The sequence below is a fragment of the Bos grunniens genome, chromosome 26 (genome assembly GCF_055505025.1).
Source record: "Bos grunniens cultivar Pamir isolate PY7600 chromosome 26, Bosgru_T2T1.0, whole genome shotgun sequence".
Taxonomy (NCBI): domain Eukaryota; kingdom Metazoa; phylum Chordata; class Mammalia; order Artiodactyla; family Bovidae; genus Bos; species Bos grunniens.
Window position 1 is genome coordinate 30795845 of NC_141190.1, and position 11070 is coordinate 30806914.

The 11070-nt window shown below is 48.7% G+C and overlaps 1 long non-coding RNA gene across 2 annotated transcripts; it reads right to left on the reverse strand.

The window, feature by feature from the left end:
- Window positions 1-407: 407 nt before the first annotated feature.
- LOC147344315 (uncharacterized) lies at window positions 408-2327 on the reverse strand. Of its 2 annotated transcripts, none has more exons than XR_015155732.1 (3): window positions 1935-2327; window positions 966-1021; window positions 408-631 (listed from the first exon to the last, which is right to left on the reverse strand). It is a non-coding gene; the product is annotated as an uncharacterized LOC147344315 (long non-coding RNA). The 2 variants fall into 2 exon arrangements; XR_015155733.1 differs by lacking the exon at window positions 1935-2327 and adding an exon at window positions 1402-1923.
- Between the last annotated feature and the right edge of the window lie 8743 nt (window positions 2328-11070).

The following is an 11070-nucleotide window of genomic DNA, read 5'->3' on the forward strand; positions in this document are numbered from 1 at the left end:
CAATGCAGGAGACATAAAGAGATGCTGGTTCGATCCCTGGGTCAGGAAGATCCCCCAGAGGAGGGCATAGCAACCCACTCCAGTACTCTTGCCTGGAGAATCCCATGGACAGAGGAGCCTAGCAGGCTACAGTCCATAGGGTTGCGAAGAGTCGAACATGCCTGAAGTGACTTAACATGCATGCACACGCGCAGGTAAGGAGTGGGGACAGGGGAGAGGACATCCCAGGGGCCTGGCTGGTGGCAGCAGGTGGGCTTCTACACGGGAAGAAGCTGGGTCAGCTCCAGGGTCAGGAGTCTGGTCCTCCCTCCAAGCTGGGGATGCACATGGTGGGCAGCACGGGGGAGAACCAGTCCATAGTTTTCATAAGCTGTTCAAATGGATCTGAAACCCCAGAATACCAGAGCCTTTCTTTGAAAAACTTTTATTTCATACAAAATTAATATTTAGGTACATTCTCATCAGAAAAGGTCAAATCATACCAAAATACAGGGAGCAACAAGGAAAACCCTCCCCTGAGGCCCCCAGTGCTAGAGCCCTCTCCAGAAGAAGCCACTGTTATCTGCTCAGGGTTTGTCCTTGGAGAACTCAGGCTCTGGGTCTCCTCTCAACGATGTCTCTGGTGTGGTGGCTATTGAAGCAAGTGAAAAAAACAAAAAACCAAACACATAAAAAAACATGTTCACACCACATGAAAGCATCCTCTTTTTCTTGGGCCCTCCACACCCCTACCCCAGTCATGCCTACCCTACCGGCCATGCACACACTGACAACAGTCTGAACTGAGGAAACTCTCCCCAGATCCTTGACCTGAGTGGCAACCCCTAAGCTCCCAAGCGCTGGGATGCCAAGCAGCTGCGACCTCCTTCGACCCCAGGGCAGGCATTCTTTGGCTCCCAGAAAGCCTTCCCTGGAACCCAAGAAAAGGAGGATGGGTATTGGAAGGCAGGTGTGTGCATTTGTACCTTTATCCTGAGTGGGAGTCCAAAGTCTTCCCTCTGTCCCAAAGGCCTCCAAAACTCTAAAAAGGATTAAAACCACAGTTGTAAATTGATTGCCTCTTAATGGGGAAGAGTATCTTAGCAAAAACAATTCAGTTCTTTCTGGAGTTCTTTCTAATTTACAGTTGCAGGCTCCAGCGTCCTGCCTGGGAGTAAGGCAGACTTCCCCTCCCCTTGAGCTTGGGGCTGGGGGCAGCATGGAAGAGGGAGGAAAGGAGTGAGAAGGAGGAAGAATTAGAGATGAGATGAGGCGTGACACTGGTGAGCAGGCCAAGCATCACCCCCAAAAATCCATGTCCTTCCGAGAACCTCAGAATGTGACCTTATCAGACAAGGCTTTGTAGCAATCTACTCTTTATTACTGGAGTGTTGCAGTCATTAAATTAAGATGACGTCATACCAGAGTGGGTAGGCCTTTAATCCAATATGACTGGTGTCCTTATATGAAGAGAAGAGACAGTGAGGTCACAGAGGGGACAGCACCACATGATGGTGGAGGCAGAGACTGGAGTGATGCGTCCATGGGCTGTGTCTATGGGACTGCTGGCAACCACGGGAAGCTCGGAGAGAGAGGCAGGAAAGTCTCGGAAAGCAACCCTCCCGGCACCGTGAATTGGGAATTCTAGCTTCCAGAACTGTAGGAGAGCGCACTGCTGTGGTTTAAACCACCCAGTTTTCAGTGCTTTGTAATGACCGTCCTAGGACCCTAACACGCCAAGGTAACGGCGACAAAAAGCAAAGCTTAACAGACCAGAGTCGCCGGCTCTCAGTAACTAAAAGAGCCAGGCCTCTTCAGGTCAGAGAGTCTGCGCCCGTGTGCCCCCTCGCTGGGGCTGTGCTCACTCAGGTGTGCAGGCAGCTCTCAGCCTGGAGAGATTTCTGCTAATAAGCAGCAAAACCAAACACATGTTCCCGTCCAGGCCCCCGAGTCACCTGCCACTTGGCATTGAGAGGATGTCAGCCCAGTTCCTGGCTGGCAGCGCTGACAGGCGCCCATCTGCTCCGGAAGTGCCCGGCCTGGGTAAACACAGCCAGGCTCTGCCTCCCACGGCCGGACCAGCGGGGCCAGGCAGGCTGTGCGGAAGCCCTGGGCCTCAGGCCCCCTCAGGGTCACTTTCTACCCCAACCTGGCTACGGCTGGCTGCCCCTACAGGAATGGCATCCCCCGGAAACCGAGAAAGGAAGAGCAGGGGGTTGGGGGGGCTCGACATAGAACCCGGCCCACCTCCTAGGTCACTTCCTCGAATCCCTCCCTGCTGGGTCCAGGGTCACTGCCCCCTCCCACAGGCCCTTCCCTCCCCACTCTCACCCACGTCAAGCCATCTGCCACCCTCGCCCCCCTGGCGGGTACCACAGCCTGTGACTCAGCCCCAGCCCTGAGGCTGCTCTGTGGGTGGCGGCTCCGGAAACCTTGGTGGGGAGGGAGCCGGGGCTAGGGAGTAGGGGTGAGGGCTGGGGGGAGAAGACTTGTGCAGACCCCAGGTGGCCTTTCCCCGAGCACCAACCCCTGACCACACTGCCTTCATCCGGTTCTTAAAGCAGGAACTCTCTAGCAGAGGTGTTTCCTAAAATATAATGGTCTCATTAAAATGCACCTAATTCGGTTTATTTTTTTCCCTCGGGGATCCACCACCCGTTCTTCAGGCCCTGATCCCGGGGCCAAATTGGGACCTGCTTCTCTAGTGTATGCCACCCTCATCCATGTGCCACCCCCAACCCCTTGCAGCCCCTGGAATAGAATATTCACCCCACACTCGCCCTTGTGTGGCTAAATTCCCACGAAGGTGTTAGAGACTTCATGTCACCTCCCTGCAGACTCGAACAAAGGGCTTGACCCCAGTGTGTATCCCAAAGGAACAGCAGTAATGGTGAGGCTGGAGGCGTCATTCTGGGGGGTAAGGATGAGGGGCTGGACCTCGCCCAGCACATCTTGGGAGGGGTCTGCTTCTGAGTCAGGAGCTCTTTACATGTGAGTTGTCTCCCCTCAAAGGGGCCTGGCCCCTGGAACTTGGCTGTGGAGGAAAAACCTGCAGGCTGGGTTTGTCCCACAGCTTGAAGATTGGGATTTGAGGCCCCCGCCCCAACCCCCCGGAGGCGAAGATAGGCCTGGATCTCCAGCCCCAGGAGACCAGCGCACAGGAGCCTGCTTCAGGCATCTGTCTCCACCTACTCCTGCTGAGCCCCCTTCCAGAGAGTCCAGCCTCCTTCAGGGCCTCTTAGAGATTTAGCCGCCTTGCCTCAATGCTGAAAGGAGGTCTCAGGATTCGGCCCTTCCCCTCCTGACTTAGCGGCCCTCTGGCATCCTTCTCCTACAGAACCGGGGGGTGGTGCCCCATCTTCTTTTCCCAGCCCTGTTCCCTCCCGAGCAAGCCCACAGCCTCCTTTCATTTCATAGTGGCCGTTTTACTGCTGATAACTGCAAGGAAACAGATCAGGCCGAGCAAAAGTAAAGAATCCTAGAAAACTCCAAGAAACCTCAGACTTGTAGCAGGAAGAGTCTGAATGTATTTAATTCCTGGTGCTGCAGCCACCTGTGAACTTGAACAAGACACCCTGTCTGCACCTTGGTGGCTTCATCTCCAAGGGGGCGGATAACATGAGTGTCTGCCCCATAGGGTGGCTGTGAAGGTTAAACGAGGCAGAGGACTGTGAAAATACAAAATCTGAGATTGTCAGTCTGGTTCTTCCAAAGTATACACAGTCTACTAATAGTAAAAATTAATCACAGTCACATGCATTATTCATTTAGCACTTTCTGTGCTGACACAATGAGTGTCAGACATTGTCTGAGGATGTGCGTCCCATAAGTCTGTGTTCTTTTACCCCAGTCTTTCTTCCCACACTTTTTCAAGAGACAGTTCAATGCCTCCAGGGGGGCCCCTCCCTCCCCCTGGGTACTGGGATATTTTCCAGGCTAACCCTCTCTGGAGGAGTCTCCTGGGCACATATGCTGCTTCCCAGAGCAGGAAGGTGGGCAGAAAACGGCCCCAGCTGGAAAATCAGAGTTTGTGTTTCCACACAACTTCTTCAGAATAATAGACTTGTAGGAAAAAAAAAAACTTCACTCAGAAAACAGCAACCTGTTTTGCCCAGGGTTCTCCTAGCCTGTCCCACTTCATAGCTGCAGAAGTTGTGATATTTCCTGAGGCCACACAGCAAGTAAGCAGCAGAGATTCCACCAACACTGAGCACCTGCAACATAGCAGGTATTGTATCCGACAGGGCAGGTACTGTATCTATCCAACATAGCAGGTACTGTATCCAACACAGCTGGTACTGTATCCATCCATTTGATAAACACCCATGGCTCCCATGCCAGGCTCCAGGGAGGCAGGGACAGGAATGGCATTGACATTCTATGGAGAGGGATCAGACCCACACAAGTCAAAAAAGGTCATTGCTGAGACGGATAAATTCTATGAAGAAAATAAATCTGGGTGCCAGATGGAGCAGTGGGTGGATTTAGGGGAGGAGTCGCTCTCTACCTACAGTCGTCAAGGAGATCTCTGAAAAGTGACATTTTTTGACATTTTGAAAAGATGAGAAACAGGTATGTGAAGAGCGGGAGGAAGAGGCGTTCAGCTGAAAAGAATGGCAGGTGCAAAGGCCCTGGGGCAGGAATGTGCTTGGGCTGTTTCAGGAACACGAAGGCCAGAGTGGCTGAAGCAGTGGGAGAGGGGGCAGTCAGGGAGGTGAGGAGGAGAGGGAGTCAAGAGGCCCCACAGCCATGGAAATGAGTCTGAATTTTATTCTGATGGCAACAGAAAGCCATAGGAAGCTTTCTAGGCACAATGACAGTTGTGATGTGTCATTTACAAAGACCACTCAGGAAGCTGTGTGAAGGATAGAGGGAAGGGTGGCAAGGAGTTGTGAGGACGCTCCAATGGCCTGGACAACCATGCCAGCTGTGGGGGTGGAGCGAAGAGGCAAGCAGATCAATACCTGATACCAACACCTGTGAAGCACTGAGCACTGGCCTGGCATGCATCAAGGGATATTCAACAGAGTGGGGGCCCCAGAAGAAGGGGTGCTGGTGGCTAGCTATGTGGCCAGGGTTCGGGGACTGGGGGCTGCTTTTCCTGGGCTTAAGGCCACAGGAGACTAGCAGCCCTGGGTGGGAGCCTGCAGGGACAAATTCTGGGGGTCTCACATCCTCCTTTCAGTTCCCTAACATATATGATGTCTTTCTCTTCTTAAAAGGCCATTGTCAGAGGCACTACTTGTGACAGATCAGTGTTCCAAAAATAAGAACCTGGAAGCAATTAGAACAGAAGACAGCTTACTATATTTGTTTTTCTATTTCAAAATTGTGTTTAACTTGCACAGACACATGATAAAAACCTTCAGAGTACAGAGCACATAGCAAGAGATAACTCTCCTTCCACTCTATCTCTATCCCTAGAACATATTCTCTGTTATCTATTCATTTTTAATTTTTCAGAAACATTCTCAGCATATACATACATATACATCACACATCCTATTTTTAAACATGGAAATCAATTCAGTTCAGTCGCTCAGTCGTGTCCAACTCTTTGCAACCCCACAGACTACAGCATGCCAAGCTTCCCTGTCCATCACCAACTCCCGAAGCTTGCTCAAACATGGAAATAGCATAGTAAATTGTTTTGTGTCTTTTTTTTCCCCCAAGCCATATGGCTCAGAGGTAAAGAATCTGCCTACAATGCAGGAGACATAGGAGACCCGGGTTCGATCCCTGGGTTGGGAAGATCCCCTAGAGAAGGAAATGGCAACCCACTCCAATATTCTTGCCTGGGAAATCCCATGGACAGAGGAGATTCAGTCCACGGGCTCACAAAGAGTTGGATACAACTGAGCACAGAACACATGAATCACTATTTCATTCTTTTTTAGTGGCTTCATGTTACACCATCACAAAGCTGTATCATATAGGAAAGTGGGTATTTAGATGGTTTCCACGTTTTGGCTAATACCAACAATATAGCATCAAACACCTTCATATATATAGGTCTTCAGTATTTCTATTGGATAAATTCATAGAAATGGAATTTATAGCTCAAGGGATAATTACATATTTCCGGTTTGAATGAGTACTAGCAAATCGCTGTTTAGAGCAGATGGAGCAATTCACTCCCCTTAGCTCCCGCTGACCCTAACAGCAACCCCCTCACAAAGTCAATACAAGGCACCATCCAAATGTTTCTTTTTTGCCAATGTCATGACACCTGACAACTTGCATGTGTCAAGTGTGAGTCCACCTTCATTGGTGTGGTGGGTGTTATCACCCTTATTCTGCAGATCAGAGAGTGTAGTTCACTCACCCCAGGACAAAGCCAGTGTCCCAGCACTGCTGTGAACCATAGAGATGACAGAAAGCCCAGCTGGGAACAGGATAGGCAAGACCAGGAGTGAGGAAGCTAAGGCCAGGCAAGGTTGTGGTCGCCTACGCAGACACTCAGGCTCTGGCAATCAAGATGGGGAAGGGAACTTGCAGGTTAGAAGCCAAGAGACCCTTCAATGATCAGGTCTATAAACCCATTCTTCCAGGACCTGGGACAAAATGCTCCCTGTTCTGTGTGCATGCCTGGGCCAGCCTGAGCCCTGGATGTGGGTGTCAGAGAGCCGTATCAAGGCTATGGGAAGTAGGTCAGCCACTCTGTGAAGGAGTAGGGAATTTAGAGGAGAGATAACAGTGGATGTTGACATCTGGGACTAAAGCCCCAAGTTTCCTCTCTTCCCACCATGAAGGTTGGCGGTTGCAAAGCAGGAAGATGCAGGCTCCATTAAAATTGAGAAAGGTCCCTGTCAATAAGCCACAGTAGCCAAACGAACCTAAGTTTAGCATCACACTCTAAGCCTGTTTGGGAGCCTCTTGACTTTTCTAATGGGCTCCATTTCCGTGAACTCAAAGGTAATGGAATCAGTTTCAGAGAAAACAATGTTCTAAATAAAGAAATGCAATCAGAGCTGCTGACCTTCGACAAAAACTCTTCTCATAGGCCTTGGATTTGAAGTAAGGAATGTGCACTTTGAGAGGGTGTGTGTGTGTGTGTGTGTGTGTGTGTGTGTGTTAAGATTGTGAATTTCAGGTGTGACTGAAACCAGAGAGAAAATCCCAGCATGTAACTAAGATTGGCTTTTTAAAAAACAAAACAAAAACAAACAACAATAAAGAAAACAAAAAACTTTAAAGAAAAAATTAGAGTTAAGAGGGCAGGGAAGTGTGACTGTTTCGAAACTGACATTAGGGCCCATCCAAGTGCAGTGGGTATTAGACAGAGATAGGTTGCCCAAAGGAGTGGATTTCCAAAGATCACCCTCTTAGACTCACTGTGCAGCCATTTGAAAACATGGAATGTTCCAAGATGGGAAGGGCCAGGCTCTCAAAGCAGGCTCATCCTTGAAGCTTGTGTGCATAAGGAGAGGGTTTGCTGAGCCATGAGGTCAGACTCAGGCAACCATGAAGGCCCTCAAGGGAGTCCTAGGGCATCAACCCAGATAAGCCCAGAGTGTGGTTTTTATCTGGAACTGACTCTCTCAGATACTAGAGTTTCCAGTTCATCTTTCTGGGTGAAGATGGTCTCTACTCCTCCAATTTTCTGGAAATTTCCTCCATTTTCCATACCATGTACCCATCCAGCCCATCCATTCCTCTGTCTCAAGCAGTCAGTAAATAAACCGTTTGAGCCCATGACAAATCAAAGACCACGCAAGGTACCATGTGAGAATCAGAGCAGGGCTACTGGGTGCTGTTGGGACACTGGCAGTGGGGGTCTTATACTGGTCATGGGGAGTAGAAGTAAGTGTGATCACCTTGGAAAATAATTTGGCACCATTTGCAAAAGTTGAACTTGTACACTAAGTTCCTCTCCTAGCTATATACCCCCAAAATTCTTGCACCTGTGTGAAAGATGTGCATAATGATGTTTAAAGAAGCAATGTTCATAATAGTAAAGCTATGAAAAACTCAGATATCCACTACCAGGAGAAGGAACACTTTGTGAATTATGGTTTATTCCCACAATGTAATATTATGCAGTGTGAAAGTGAATGAACTATAGTTATATGCAATAAGATGGATGAATCTTAGAAACAGCTGATGAGTTTTTAAATAGTTTCAAATTAACAAAACTATAAATCAGATATACTTTAATAAAATTTTTAAAAAGCAAGTTTCAGAAGACTACATATACTATGTCATTTTTTTTTAAAGCTTAAAAATAAGCAAAGCTAAGTAACATTTTTTAAGGAAACAAAAAAATAGGTCTCAAAATTTTTTAGGGTCAGGAATACTGAACATAAAATTTAAGATCTTTGTTACCACTGGGGGCAGACAGTTTACAAAAAAGGGGAGGAGCCCCCCCGTAGGGCCAGTGATCTCAGTCATGTTTTAGTTCTTGGATCTCATAGCAGTTGTCAAGTGTTTGTTTTGTTATTATATTTTATTCACTGCATATCAATGCATATTATTTGATATCGAAAACATTTTAAGGCAATAACTCCTGGTCTGAAGGAGATTGCCAATCATATGAAAAAAACAGAAGCACAGACCCCTGAAAAGGTATTTTGTATGTCACAGTACAAGAAAAAACCTTATGAATGAATGACTGTTTGAACTTGTTGCAAGTGACCAAAACCAAATGCAAACTAGTTCAAGCAAAAGCAAAGTGAAGTGAAAGTGAAGTCGCTCAGTCGCATCCGACTCTTAGCGACCCCAAGGACTACAGCCTACCAGGTTCCTCCATCCATGGGGTTTTCCAGGCAAGAGTACTGGAGTGGGGTGCCACTGCCTTCTCCAAGCAAAAGTAAGTAGTAAGCAAATAATACGTAAGTAAATCTGGCTCATTAATCCAGGTGAGGTTTAAACTCTAAAACCTCAAATAATGAGCAACTCATTTCCTCACTCTCCCTGCCTCTTTCTGTGTGTTGGCCTCTTTCTTGTGATGCTTCCATTTTGTAAGAGGAAGAGAAGAAGGGGTGTGGACCGTGCCAGCCTGGCTTGCATCACGTCAGTTTGGCAAACCCAAAGGCAAAAGAGGGGGATTTTCTTCTCCCTATATTCTATTCACAGAGTCCCAGGCAAGGATTCCAATTGGCCTGTTTTGGGTCATATGTCCACCGCTGGGCCAATCACAGTGGCCAGGAGAAAGGGTATTAACGTGATTGGAAGAAATCACAGAGGGTGGGGGGATGGGAGGGTTACCCAGAAAAAAGGAAGTCATATCAAGAGGAAGCAGAAGGGATGACGGTACAGACAACCATGACAGGTGTCCACTCCCAAGGCTCAGACAGCAAAGGGAATAAGAGTTGGGGTGTGGGGAACACAGTGAGGCTCTTTGGCAGAGAAAGTCCTAACCTGGAGACTGCACAAGGGTCAGAACTTGAAGCCTTAGGGAGGGAGGGAGGCTCTTGCCAGACCCTGGAGGCATGAGGCTGACTGTGTAAGGCAGGAATGGCTCCGGGGGATCCTGAGGGAGCCATTTTAATTGTTCTGTGGGCTGGTCGGCTCCAGGGTGTAAAAACAAACCCTGATGGGAGGGATTCCCTGGGAATGGAAAAAAAGGTATGTAGAAGGCAGAACACAGGAAGTTGCGGAAGCCCAACGGACGCCCCCACACAGGGCTCAGGCTGAGTCAAGCGGACGTCTGGGGCCGTGGAGGGGGCAGGCTGGAGGCAGCTGGGAACAGAGCGCAGCATGGGGCCAGGAGCTCTTCCCTCTAGAAGGAGTTGCCTAGAAGGATGTTTCCACCCAGCTGATCTGGCTCACCATCCCCAAGTCTAGCTCTCAGGAATCCCACGCTAGTTACATGGCAGAGGGGCGACCCTCAGTGTGAGGACCAGGGTCTAGCAGGCCCGGCGGACATGTTAGTGGCCTAAGACGAGGGGTCCTTGCAGGCCCAAGAGTCCCTGCCTCAGAGAGAAGTAGGAACCGGGGCAGGGGTGTCTAGTCACATCAACTCAACAACGGCCACATATCCATTATGAGTCCGGGGCTCTGGCGTTTGCCCAGGATACAAATCCTCATTCTGACATTTGACAAATTCGGGACCTGTTTCACTCTCTGAGTTCCCGAGCCCCAGTCAGGAAAATGCCCATAACACAGTGTCATACCTACCTGAGAGGCACCTACCTGAGGGGCGAGTGTGAGGCCCATGTGAGAAAAGGTTATGGTTGGCAGGAGGTTCTGCATCAGTGTTTGTCATAGTTACAATCAGTGTTAGTCGGCTTGTCGTTTCTGACTTTTTGTGATCCTCATAGACTGTAGCCCTCCAGGCTCCTTTGTCCATGTGATTCTCCAGGCAAGAATACTGGAGTGGGTTGCCAATTCCTCCTCCAGAGGATAATGACACCTAGAGTCCCTGAGGTGAAAGGTGTGAGCCCCTGACAGTGCAGACAGTCACAGAGAGGCTCAATGACCCCATGCTGAGGGCACTGTAGAAGGCACAGTGCCCTGCATTTGAAGCAGTTTCCACCTTGCAGCCTTTGCTTGGAATATGCTTCCCTTGGATCCAACATGGCTCACTCCTCTTCATCCAGGTTAAGGATAAATGTCATCTCCTCAAAAAAAACCTCTGATCACCCTACTAAAAATGTAACCTCCCTATTCTCCATCCAATTACTCTCATTTTTGATCTTCCTTTCATTATTGTTGTTGTTCAGTCACTGAATCGTGTCTGACTGTTTGCGACTCCATGGACTGCAGCATGCCAGGCTTCTCTGTCCACCAACTTCCGGAGTTTACTCAAATTCATGTCCATTGAGTCAGTGATGTTATCTAACCTTCTGTTCCTCTGCTACCCTCTTCTCCTTTTGCCTTCATTATTACCCTTTTATGTTAATTTATATATTTTATTTGCTTATATTAATAATCTGATTCCCCTCTGGAACATAAGGTTACTGAGTACAGACACCTGTTTCGCCACTGTATGCCTACCCCAGCATGGCACATTGACAGGTGCTTAAATATTGGTGGAATGAATAGATGAAGCATGCCCTTATAAACCTCAGGCCATGCGTTTCATCTAAGGCTCAGAGAGGTTCACTCACATCTCCCGTGGCCTTATTTACATCCAGCTTCTCAGAGTTC